General features: G+C 38.3%; 1 protein-coding gene and 1 long non-coding RNA gene across 6 annotated transcripts in view; one reads left to right on the plus strand and one right to left on the minus strand.

Annotated features, from left to right (window-relative positions):
- The window catches only part of ARNT2 (aryl hydrocarbon receptor nuclear translocator 2), a 95,968-nt gene that overhangs the window by 76,791 nt on the left and 6,428 nt on the right, over window positions 1-12,749 (minus strand). Inside the window, exon 1 of one of the 5 annotated variants that reach the window (XM_021537593.4) lies at window positions 847-985. The exons of 3 other annotated variants lie outside the window; for them this stretch is intronic. The gene's annotated coding sequence lies outside the window, so the exon portion shown is untranslated. One more of the 5 variants, XM_021537592.4, reaches the window with a different exon arrangement.
- LOC146766538 (uncharacterized) lies at window positions 815-7,124 on the plus strand. The gene is made up of 2 exons (XR_014957615.1): window positions 815-4,692; window positions 6,728-7,124. It is a non-coding gene; the product is annotated as an uncharacterized LOC146766538 (long non-coding RNA).

The raw sequence follows: 12,749 nt of genomic DNA on the forward strand, positions 1-12,749 counted from the left end.
TATCAATACAAATGCGACAGATTTCCAGCCACTAATCCATAGAATGGCTGAGATGTCAATCACTCCAAGTAAATGTGGATCTAAGGCTAAACACAGAATTACGAACGCACCCAATCCCATCAACAGCATCGTACACAGTGATTTCAAAATGGTCTTTTAAATATTCTAAGAAAGTAGATTTTAAAAACTTTAGAAACTGTATTTTTCATTACCCTGAAGTCATACGGGAGTTAGATGCATCTCAGCTAAATGGTTTTGATTGCAGTCAATTGCAAGGGGGATTTTCTGCCTAGCACAGAGACATTTAAGAATAAACTATATCACAGCTCTTACTTTAGAATATGCCAACAAAAACACGAAGCCATCATATAGTCAAAAATATTTCACAGAAACACTAATGCTAAAAATCTAGCTGTATATTTAGTCATTGCTTTTACATATTAACTACAGAGATTATAAAACAGAGCTCACTCTCAAAGAATATTAAAAAAAAAAAAACGTTTTCATTGTTCCTGATAACTCTGTTAATACTGTTTTATTTGCATTCCATTGCCAGACACTTTAAATAGACTGCACATGAAAACATTACTGTACAGAGAGGATATGCAGAAAAGCAAAAACATTCCTTGCCATGCTCTCGACAGAATTACAATTACAAATAAATCACAAAATATAAGAAATCCCACCTTCAAGGAAGACTCTTACAAAAGATGCAATTTCTTTCCTGTGAACAAAACCTTCTTGGAGAGAAATTTTATCCGCATATAAGAAGAGTCAGAAACCTCTGGGAAGAAATGTAGCAGCATTGGTATTCTGCTCAGAAAATGTCATCACAGATCTGTTTACCTTAACTGTGGACCATGATTCAGCCGGTGACAACCGTCTTGCATACTGATCAATTTATTTGCAGCAAAATTACTAACATTTTCTACTTTAACCATTTAGGTTCTGGAAAGAGCTACTAAGGCAGAAATAATATAAAAATCCTAATTAACTAAAAACTTTCCCCTCCACCACAATGCCCTGTGCTTTGGGGTGTGAGGGGGGCCCACCCCTAATCCTGAAGATAAATTAGGGCATATGGAGAGCAGTTACTAGAGAAACGTTCTCTTTTTCAAAATGAAGATCAGAGGTTTATTCTCTGCCTGCATCCCAGGTGAATGTTAAGCACACTCGAAGGGGGGGAGATTATGAGATTGAGCTGCTCAGGTGAAGGGGCACTGCTCAGCAGAGACTGGGAGCAAGCATTTAAGAGAGTGTCCTAACTGCTGCTCCAGAGGCCAAATGCACTTACCTCCTCCCTGCCTGCTCTGCTGTGACTGCAGGAGATGCAGGGGCAGTGACACACTTAAGAGGTATCTGCCATATGCCCCACCAGTAGACTGGAAAAGCAAGTTTTGAAGTCAAAGAGGTGAAACCCCCAATGGCACCTCCACATTTGACAGCTGTGTTCACACAAGCCATCCATGTGGGATGTCCTGGGATCTCACTGACATCCATGCCCTTTCGTGTGCCCCACAGCTCAACACCACCACCTGGATGTACAAAAGAAGGGGGGATACAGACAAAGAATTGGAAGTAAACTGTGACAAAAGAGACTTTTGGTCTACTTCAGTGGAATTTGTGCAGGTTGAGGGACAATGTGAGACCAATCACTGCAGGATGAGCAGCCAACACTCAAAACCAGGATCCTCTGAAGTATCCAAAATGAGATATGCCATGCAGAAACCACAGTACCTAAAAACCCCACTGTGGAAACATCAATCTTAGAATCTGTAAAACCAAAATATTATTTCATACATTGCTAGCTGATTTTGAATAGCACTTCTTATTTTAGTTTGATAGCACTTCTTATTTTACTTTCCAATGTTCATGTTAATCACCTTATTCATTCCACTCATGTTGGCAATGTCATTAATCCAAACCTACCTTGTGGTCAAGGCACAAAAATTTCCAGAGACAAGATGGAGTAAGGAAAGGATGTGGAGCACATTCATATTCACTGCCTAAATGACCAACACAACCCATATAATTGAATAAACTCAGAATCAATTAGCACTACCCAGAAGAAGACAGGAGTCACACCTCTGCACCCACTGCAGAGAATGTTATAGACTAAAATTGAACTTGAAGCAACAGACAGAAGATGCACTTGGCTACTTAAAGTTAGCCTGGGAAGAAGGGAAAAGGTAGCTGCTTCTTCATTTCTCCTATCTTCCTGACAAATGACATTGCACCTTAAGCCCCTGCACTTCCCCCTGGCTATTTTTCCACTTCTTATTAATAATTCCTTGTTATCTCTTCTTGACCTATTCAGCCTCTGACTGAGGTGAACTATTTCTTGTACTCTCTTTAATAAGCCAGTGCATCCAACTGCTGACGAGTCTTGCCAAACTACGACCATTTCCCTCAAAAGAAGCTGCTGAAATTCAGAACAGGGAGCAAAGGTTAAAAAAGAAGCCTTAATGGCTCCTGCTCTGAAAGCATGTCTCTAGTTTTGGAAAAACAATAAACCCTCTCAGAATTAAAACAAGGCTTGTGTCTGCACTGCAGAATGAACGTGAAAACTGACCTGAACCTAAGCACCTGGCCTGCCACTAAAATTTGATAATCCTTCCCCTTGCAGAAGTGGGGGGCTTTAACTCAAGCAGAAGAGCACCCAGGTGTCCACCATGATTATGATGGACTGACACACTAGAAGAAAAGTATTTCTTGCATCCAAAGTCTGGAAGTGCATGAAGGAATGAGTCAGAAGCAAATCCAAGGACCTGGGGTAGACTCACACTGATAACACAACCTGAGCTTCCAACACTTGGCAAACATCTCAGACATAAATAGTTATATGCAAATTGGGCAGGGAAGTAGGGCAGCCACTGTAAACCCAGTTTACAGAGAGGATGAAAATCTGACTTGGAAAGGCTGCTTCAGGATAGATGCAAACATCATTAAAAGAGAGGCAGGTGCTTAGCTTACATGAAGGGTCACAGTAGAACAGCAGACAACAGCAGCAGGACCATTTAAGTTGTTTGAATGTGACCCTACCTGGTTTTCAGCAACTACAGACATGATAATGCAATCATACAACATAATTCCACACTTAATTGTCTCTGCATTAACGTGCCCTGGTTTTATTGATGTTATTTTGGCTGACATTACTGACACATGGCAAAAGTGCCAAGCAAATCACCAAAAAACAAGGCTCCCCAAACTATGCATCATTTCCATTTGAAATGAATGGTGATTCTTCCTCCTTCTTTGACATTTTGTATTTGCCAAAAGCAACTGCATAATTATAAGTTATGTGCAAGAAACAGAAGGTAACATTCAATGTTATTTTCCATACTTTTTACTGAGCATCAGACCTAGCAAACAGCATATATGGCTGTTCTGTTATGTACAACTGCCCACAGCTGACCCATTAATGAACTCACAAAAACTGTGCAAGCACACACCCAGCCTGGGCAAACAAACACGAGGCAAAAATAATAAACTCTAAGGACTTTCTTTTAAGTTTCTCAGACACAGATCATGCTCCGTCCATAAATTCTTCATTTAACGAGTCTGCTTCATTTATCTTGTTTTGGTTGGCACTTCAATTAGAAATTCATGTACAGGACAATTTTCCCCTTTTAAAAACAGAACAGTTGCTGTATTTCATGGAGTAAAACATCAGGAGGTAAAGTGGAAGCTGCAAGACCAGCTAAAGCTACACTAAAGCCAGGCACAATAATCCTAAATTAGGCAAAACACCTCCATGTAGCCCTGTCCACAGGATTATCACTAATTGTTAAAAGGGCCTGGTAAAATTTGTTGCTTAGTAAATAATCAGAGAACAAATTGAGAGTTACCCAATTGGCAAGTGCAAGTTAAAAACAAATAACCCATACAGCCATGCTCTCAGCTTTACTGTAATTTCAGTTATGAATGTGTTTTGTTGTATCTGCCTCTACATTCTTAAGATTTATTGAGATTGGACTTCTGTCTACACAGAAAGAAAAGCCCTCTCATCCAACCACTCCTCATCTCCTGCCTTGCACAGCATCCCATTTTTGCTGGCCGCTCTCATGACTATATATATATATATACACATACATATATATACACAGACACAGAGATACGGATATAGGTGTATGTACACACATATATACGTATATTTGTACACACATACATATAAATACCAGAAGAGTTAAGCCTGGGTTCCTTCTCCCATGGCATTGCTTGTCCCCTCTTGGGTGTCACCCCAAGCCAGTGCACCCTCAAAGGCAATGTCAAAGTGTTTCAGCCACTGTCACACTACCCCACAACTACCCCCTTCTCATCTTTCTTACCTTCCCTCACCCTTAGCATTTTTGCCAAGCTTTCCTGAGCAATCACAGCTATCTCTGGATGCCCCAAACTCCCTACAATGGGCATCTATGGATGGCAAAAAATTATATAGGATTTATGTAGAGCCTATCCGAAACTGTGGAAAAGAAATTCACTGAGCTCTGTGAATCAAACATCACTGGCTGGCTGGAGGGTGGGATGGTACCCAGGGAAGCACCACACAAGCTTGCTCTGATTTTATACTCCTTCAAGCTTTTGGTCAGTGCTGGAAAAGATATGAAAAATTTTAGTTTCAGGACAAGACAGCATGTTTTTATACCAGGAGCAGCAGAAGTAGCATTTCTTAAGCATGTTTCTTCTACAAAGGTAAGAAAGATAGGAAATTAGCCAATTACTGCTATTACTTTATTTCATTAACAATAAAATCAAGCATTTTCCATTGTATGCCCTTGCTCTGGATCACTGATTATTAGTTTTATACCATCACTGCTAATTTTCTTTCCTAAACTCATCCTGTTTCCTTTCCCTGTTCTATAATCATTTAAAAAAAATTGCAAGCAGATTTCCTTTTATAAATTCCTATGTAACTGTTTTATGATAAAGAAATAATAACAGTAGTAATTGCTCAACAGTTTATCTGCACTATGTAATCATTTGAGCCTTCATTTTTGTTCATTCATCTTCAAATTACTTATTTTAAAATAATATTTCCATGATCTTCTATCAAGTAGTCTGGCTTATTTTCTATCTAGCAAATATTTTCCAGCAATAGAAGCTGGTTTAGATTTCAAGACTTTTCAGTGCTTGATCACAAATCTATTTTGTTCGTGTACAAGTTCAACTGCCAATATGTGGAAATTATTTTGAAGCTTCTATTAAAATACTTGCAATGGTATACGTAAGAAAAAAACAGATCAATATTGTGGCTCTCTAGAGTTTACATCGTAACAAGATGACAGCACTCTAAACTCTTATCAAGTACATAAAACATAGTCAATAGCTGCATAAATGTAAGGAAATAAAGCTAATTGGTAATAAATCTGTCCAGAACATTCACCAAAATGGATTTTGACTAAATGCAGATCAGGGGCAGGCTAGCTTTCCCAGAAATCCAATGTCTTCTCTCAACTATTTCATTTTTTCCTCTAACCAGAAATGCACAGAATTCACATGAAAGCCATTGCCAACATCACTTGTCCATATTTTCTGTTAATTACAGAAGAAATCAGCTATCAGATTTCATGAGAGGCTGTATTTATGACTATAACTTTTGGTTCACATTCGAAGAAATGTAACAACATATTTCTTAAATAACGAGCAGAAACGTTCAAGCAAATTAAGAAATTCTTGCTCTCCTCTTACAACTCTTTCATGAAAATATTCTTTTAACTCATTTTCACTGAGCACTGCTCTAAGTTCACAGGTGCAAATAGTTACATAATTTATCCTAAAAGCAGAAATTTGAAAATGCACGGATCCAGACCAAAACAGAAGTGTTATCCTGCCGTGGCTACAGCAGAGCACGGGGCAGTCACCAGGAAGAATCTCTACAGCCACTGAGGAAGCCCACCAAGGCTTTGCTCATCCTCTGTCTGAGGATGTGGTGACAACCTCCATCCCACCAAACCCAGCCCCTCTGCTCTGGTGTGGCCCTGCAAGCCACACTGTGGTCACAGGCTGAGGCTTTGTGGTGTTCCCACCACACCAGACCCAGACATTTGCTGCCCCATCCATCAGCTGCAGAAAGCTCGGGAGCAGCACAGCCCAACGACACAGGTGTGAAATGTGCACCACTGATTCAAATGATTCACTGAAAATCACTGATTCATGTCCTTCAATGCCTTTATTATTTATTACAGAGATTTTTAAGTGTGCCTCAGAAGGGTCTGTTAATTTTAAATTTCATTCAGAGCAGCAACTTGCGTTACCAAATACTTAATTATCAGTAAATTTACAGTGTCCTTGGGCACTGTTGGGTAATCAAAATGCTATTGTTTTCATTAAACAGCATTCTATTGATAGCACTAATGACTTCAGTTCTGCCTGATCAACAAGCAAATGATGCTTATTTGATGTTATAATAATTAATTAGCCTTTCAGGTGTTTTCACACCCCAATTCATTACTAAGAATAAGAATTTTTATGTGAAACATCTTAAAAAGAATATCAGTATTCGTCAAAAACACATTCTAAAAATAGGGTGTGGTTCAGTAGTTATTTCTTTTCTCACGATTTCTACTAAAATGTTCTCTGCCTAAAAAACCCACATTTAACTCCTTACAAAAACCCAGCCTGAGCCTGAGCATTGTAAATACTCAGTTTATTTTATGCCCATCTGAAATTCCTTTAAGTAAAAGGAGATTTTCTGATTAAAATTTCTTTTATTTTTTTTTCTCTACAGACTGAAGAAAACAGCCAACCTCACTTTCCCAAAGCAGCAAGAAGGATCAAAAAATATCACTCAAATGGGGTGTACAAGTGAATAACCATTATTTCTCAAACTCCTTGCTCAGTTTACAAAATACTGTAAAATTCCAGATTCAAAGTGAACTGAATCTCGAAAAGCCACCTGAAAAGAGTGCACCAGTGTTCCCACAATGCTCATCTGGCACCTGTCCCCAATCTGGATGTGTTCAGCTTCATCTCCCAACAAGGACAACCTTCAGAACATCTTCTGATATCTTAACTCATCTGAGACACCAACCCACATTAGCAGTTACCCTCCTCTTTGCAGCTGAGTTTCCCAAACCCTGCAAGCAAAAAACCCACATTTCAAATAAAGTTTTTAATGTTTTTTCCACTTTTCACTGCCCCTTCATTTCACTGAATATTTTTTAGAACATTCTTCCTTTTAGGTAATGTCACATATTGTTTCGTTCATGTCTGCAAATAAAAAAAAAAAAAGCAATAGAAGTTCACAAGATTTTGAGTTCTCAAAATTGGATTTACTGTTGTTGTTACTTTCTAGGATTTTTCATTCCTATAAATATTTCAAATGGCACACCCCAATGTTACAGCATAAGGGAAACCTTCACAGGCATGTAGAAAATACAAAACACTACAAAGCTCTGCTGCAGAATATTTCTTAGTGTTACTTTAAGTTTCCTACACTCCCAATAATTTGTCATGAACTTTGAAACACATTTTTCTGCTTAACTTCTTCCCAGAACTATGTCCTGAACATATTTCATAAAACTGAATCTTATGTTTTCTTTTTAAAATTACCAGTTTTAACATAAGAGAAATTGCTGTTTCCAGGTGGGCTGTGCTAGACTTTCTGAAGTGATCAGCAGTAATAGCCATGCCCTTACTTGCTTATTCAGAATTACAGAATACAAGATTTGCTGGATGATCTACCAGTGAACCACTAAAAAACAACAACAACAAGCATGTAACAAGAAAGCATCGTTTTCTATGTCCCCATATTCACATTAAACATGATTTGACATCCATTACAAGCCACTTGCTCCCAAAAGCATACAGACAGTTCTGTGCATATATCAAATGCAGAAGTGAAGAATGATACTGAAAAAACCCTCACTGTAAACAAACTGGATGTTTGTCAAAAAACAAGCTGATTGTTTGTCTGTAAATATTGACCAAAGTAAGGTTTTAGCTTTACTATTTGCTGACTGAAGAGCAGCACAGGCAAGTACACAGGACACACAAGATTAGTCTGAATTCCAAACCTGGCAATCAGGTTCCAGCTACTACAGGAACTCTATGCAACAAAGCATAGACAACAACCAGTGGCAGCCACATGCGTTTACCAAGAAATCACTACAAACACTTTATCCTTACATTTCAACATTAGAAAGAATAATTTCATTTTTGAAAATGTATTTACTTCCAGGGACAGCTCATTGATTTGATTTAAAGAGCAGTTTGAGTTAACCCACTAACCAAATACCCCCAATAAATATTTTCCTACTTTTAAAATTTAACTTGCAAATGCACAACGAACACTTGAAAACTGTATCATAATTTTCACTCGGTGTAACTGTATTTTTCATATAGTTTGAACATCTCTGTATGAAGCAAAGCATATTTTGCTTTCAGTCTTAATACAAACTGTAACTGGGTAAGAATAAACTAATGTATTTTCAAAGGCAAATTTAATGTCAAAAGCAACCATGAGACAACAAGATATAAGTTATAAAGCCTATATTAATACTTTAAAGCCAGGTGGATTGTTGCTAGTTCAGCACTGAAATAACTATCTATCATGTGTATATTCTGCCAAGACACTTAAAAAGCACATTATCCAAATATCCTATCTACTCTGTAAAGAAAATACAAATTAATGGTTATTCATGTGCCTGGAATAAATAATAACTGCTGTTTCCAGAGAAAAAGAAGCTGTATATTTTCCTTTTCTCTCTCTGTTTCTTCCCAAAAGGAAGAAAAATTTTTCACTAATTCAACATAAAAGTGGTTGAAATAAAAGTCTATTAATAAAACATTATCAATTAGCACATCAGAATGAAACACATTCTCTGCTTGTTCCAGCATAGGCATCTTACAAATACGTCATTTTTAAAACTGATACATATGAAAAAAGCATCTTAAATTACACAGTCTTACAAACAGGACTTGCAAAGCAGTGGTAAAATAAATGAAAACAAAAGCCAAATGACTTAATTGTGGCATGTGAATGTTATTTGTCAGTGAGTCAGAAGAAAGCTGCAGTGAAGCTGAACCCTGTACCACAAGCCTGCCTTCGTGCCCTGCTTCATCCTCAGGCATGAGGCAGCCAGCCAGTGACACGAGAAATGTGCAGCAGCCAGGAATTCTCCTGCACAGCGACAATTGACTGGTCTCTGAAATTCTTATTCCTCATTACCACATCCATTTTAAATTTAGCAATGACGAAAGAGTATTTTGTCCTTAGGACAGTCCTGAAAAACCCAGAGAGGGGCGTAGGTGGAGACACGATGAGCCGCGGAGCCGAGCTTGGATACCCCGACATCAACCTCCCTGGAACACCCAGAGATGCAGCCAAGCTCTCAAACCCTGAACCATTTACCACATGCGTGCCCTCCCTAGAGCAAAGTGAGGATTGGCATGCTGCCTGTGTCTCACTCAGCTCTGCCAAGGGCAGAAAGGCTTTTGCACATCAGTAGATGAGGCAGAACCAATTCCTTAATGTCATATCAACCTTTTCATCAAAGTCGTCAGATACTACTTTAGAGAAGGAATAAAGAGGCATGTGCCAGCTATGAGACTAATGAATAGCTTTCCTCCAGCAAAACATAATTCAGCATGAACTCCACGTTACTGTTCTTTCCACCCACTCACACATCTCCTGCTGATAGTACTCAACCAAAATGCCAACAAGTAAAACCACACACCTTTTAATTCAGCTACTCTACTCCAGCACTAAGATTTCATTCCACAGCACCATCCAACAGCTGCCTAACCTCAAAGGTTATTTACATATTTACTTGCCTCTTTTTTTTAAAACATGTATGGAACCTGGAGGGAGAAACACAGGTGACAAAAGGGAACACTTTGGAGAGCAAAGATATTAAGACTGGCAGCTTCCTGTAAAACATTAAAGACCATTATAAGTCTCAGAACCAAAGCATTCTGAAGCAGGAGGAGAACAGCACTAAAACAAAATATGATTAAGTCTTCAGTCAGGAAACAGTTAGGAAATGTATAATGTTAGCTCGTCTGAAAAGTGAAAGAGTATCAAGATATATTTAAGCAAAAGACTAATACATCTCAGAAAGGTACATGTTCATTGAGTGTATCAGAAACAGATCAGAAAGTCCAGGAATACTTGGGTTTTACTTAGAAGAAAAACAACCCAACATGTGTGATCATTCAAGAACCAAGTCTCAAGTATGAATAAACTACAAGGAGCCCAAAGACTCATATACACCCAAGTACTTCACAGTGATCATCAACAACAAAGGAAGAAAATTCCCTATTGCTATCTTATTCTGTAAGTATGGAAATATTATACTTAATTTTAAAGTCTCTCTAATGGGCTATTTTTAGTAGGGGTTCCATGTAAGTCCTAACTAGAACATTTTGTTTTTAGTGAGAACCCAGTTCCAGAGAAATAGTTTCACTTGGACCAACCCTAACTCACAGATGGCAGAGAATCCACAGAGACATTACACATTTTTAAGAACTTGTTTCAGAAAACTGGGAAATTTGAATCCTGTAGAACTCAACATTAGCATTGTTGAATAGGAAGATTGTTATGTTCACTTAAGACATTCTTAATTACAGCAGTGCACTGTCCCCTTTGCTGGAGATGCAGCTAGAAAATGAGCACAATTTTCCAGTCCTCGTAAGAGAGCTTGAAAATGCTCCTATGCTTTTCATAGTGATCATTCATTTACTTCAATTGAAATAACAAAAATGCATATTCCAAACCTTCACTAGTAAGCAGAAATGCACTACAATTGCTGTTCCCACAAACCTTATTGTGCACCAAATAGAATTACTTTTTCTTTTTTTCCTTAAACCAGAAATATTTTTAGACAAAAACATAAAAAACAAAGCACTGAAACACTGAAATCCTGACATAGTACCAATAATTTGCCATTATATTCTTACACTGAAAATCTCATTACAATAAAAGAAAGTTTTAATTGTACAGCATTGATTTCTACTGGTCAAACCACTACTTAGTACAGAAAGTGCAAAACATTTTCAGGGTGAGACATCTATATGCAGAGGGCCAGAGTATCTCTAAAGATGATTAAAAAAAGAAATTAAATCCAAGGAAAACACTGGTGTCCTACATACTGTGACATGAATATGACTCACAGGAGGAGTCCACAGACCAACCACAGGGCAACCTCCATAGACTGATGCTAAATGAGCCACCTCTCAGTGAGTGGGAACACAAGGATTTATCATTTCAAACTAAGCTTTTCTCGCTATCACTACTTTAAGTGTTTAAAGCAGGGCTCAAAAAGGCACTAGGAACTTTGCTAGCAATTTCACTGGACACAACACAATGGAAATCCAGCTCAGCCATGGCCTGGCCTTACTAAAGCAATACAATTTTTTGTCCATGGAAAGATGAAACATGATGCAGAGGGCAGTGACACACAGTAGCTAGTGCCTTTTAATAGCTAATTTTATGGCTATAATCCACTTCCCACAGCTACTGTTACACTCAGCACCTCATTTCAGGGGCTGACTGCTGCCATGTGTGAGGGTCACTGTGTGCTGGGCTGATTAACCACTTTACACGTGGCAGAAGCTCAGCAAATTAAAATACCAGCCTTGTAATCATAGGTTGGTCACAGTTAACTTGCCACATAACTTTAGCAGCCTGGTCCTCTTCAGGACACTGCTGGATGACTTGCAGACATACCAGACACAGCCTGTTTTTACTTATTGCAATAGTATGTGGAGACTGGGGATTTACTCTGCAAAGCACAGTCCAGAAAACAGGAGACAACCTCTGTTCTCAAAATAATTTAACAGAAAATTGAATAAAATCTGAGACCACTGCAGAAGTTATTTTAACTCTTCTTGCATTCAAAATAATTTGTTCTATCACAAGCTCTAAAAGCATTTCCAGTTTAGTTAGAATTTTCCATCCAGATATTACAAGCAATAGAGTTTTAAAATATATGCATTTCAAGGGCATTTAACAGCACCCAAATGGCCATATAGCTTCACTAATAGAAACAGCCAGCAGTAACAAGTTCTTAAAACTACCTACTTGCATGGAACTGTGTTCTGGTTTAGTACTGGGAAAGTATTAGAGATCATTTTTCAAAATCAGGCCTGCAGCTTCTTCAGACACACAGGTTCCTTTGCTTTTACCTCTGAGGAATACAAAATATGCAGTGTTTTTGTTCTTTGCAGCTCAGTGATTTACTGGCATGCCTCTTCCCATAAAATATTTGCATATATCTGAGAGTCAAACTGTTCTGATACATTCTGTATGTGCCAGGAAGTGAACGCTTCACTTCAGTGTAACTGAACATTTAAAGAACGACAGGCACCAGGACAAATGGCAGCATAATTAACATACCAATGAAGAGCCAGTTGTTAATTACTATCCATTTTAGGCATTTTGTATGAGCAACTTACCTGAAAAGCCTTTCCATCTGCATGCTGGCAAAGCCAGTAATTAAACAATTCAACACCCCTTTTGCTTGATTAGAGAAAAAATTACAATTATTTTATATTATTCTACTTGTCATATGCAGTTGACATTTAGATGAGAAAAACCTGCAGCAGCCCAGATCTAAGCATTTGAAATTAATACTATGAGCTGTCCTTGAACAAAACAACACCCATCCAGGGCAGATGTAAGCTAATAGAAGCTCCTAATTTGACACAGCTGATTACACCTCCCAGTACCTGCTGGGCTGCAGGGAGGCAGCACAGGAAAAGTGCCACTTTTCTCTAAGGGGGACTTCAGATGCTCCCCACAGAACAAA

Source organism: Lonchura striata, chromosome 10 (genome assembly GCF_050655825.1).
Source record: "Lonchura striata isolate lonStrDom1 chromosome 10, ASM5065582v1, whole genome shotgun sequence".
Taxonomy (NCBI): Eukaryota; Metazoa; Chordata; class Aves; order Passeriformes; family Estrildidae; genus Lonchura; species Lonchura striata.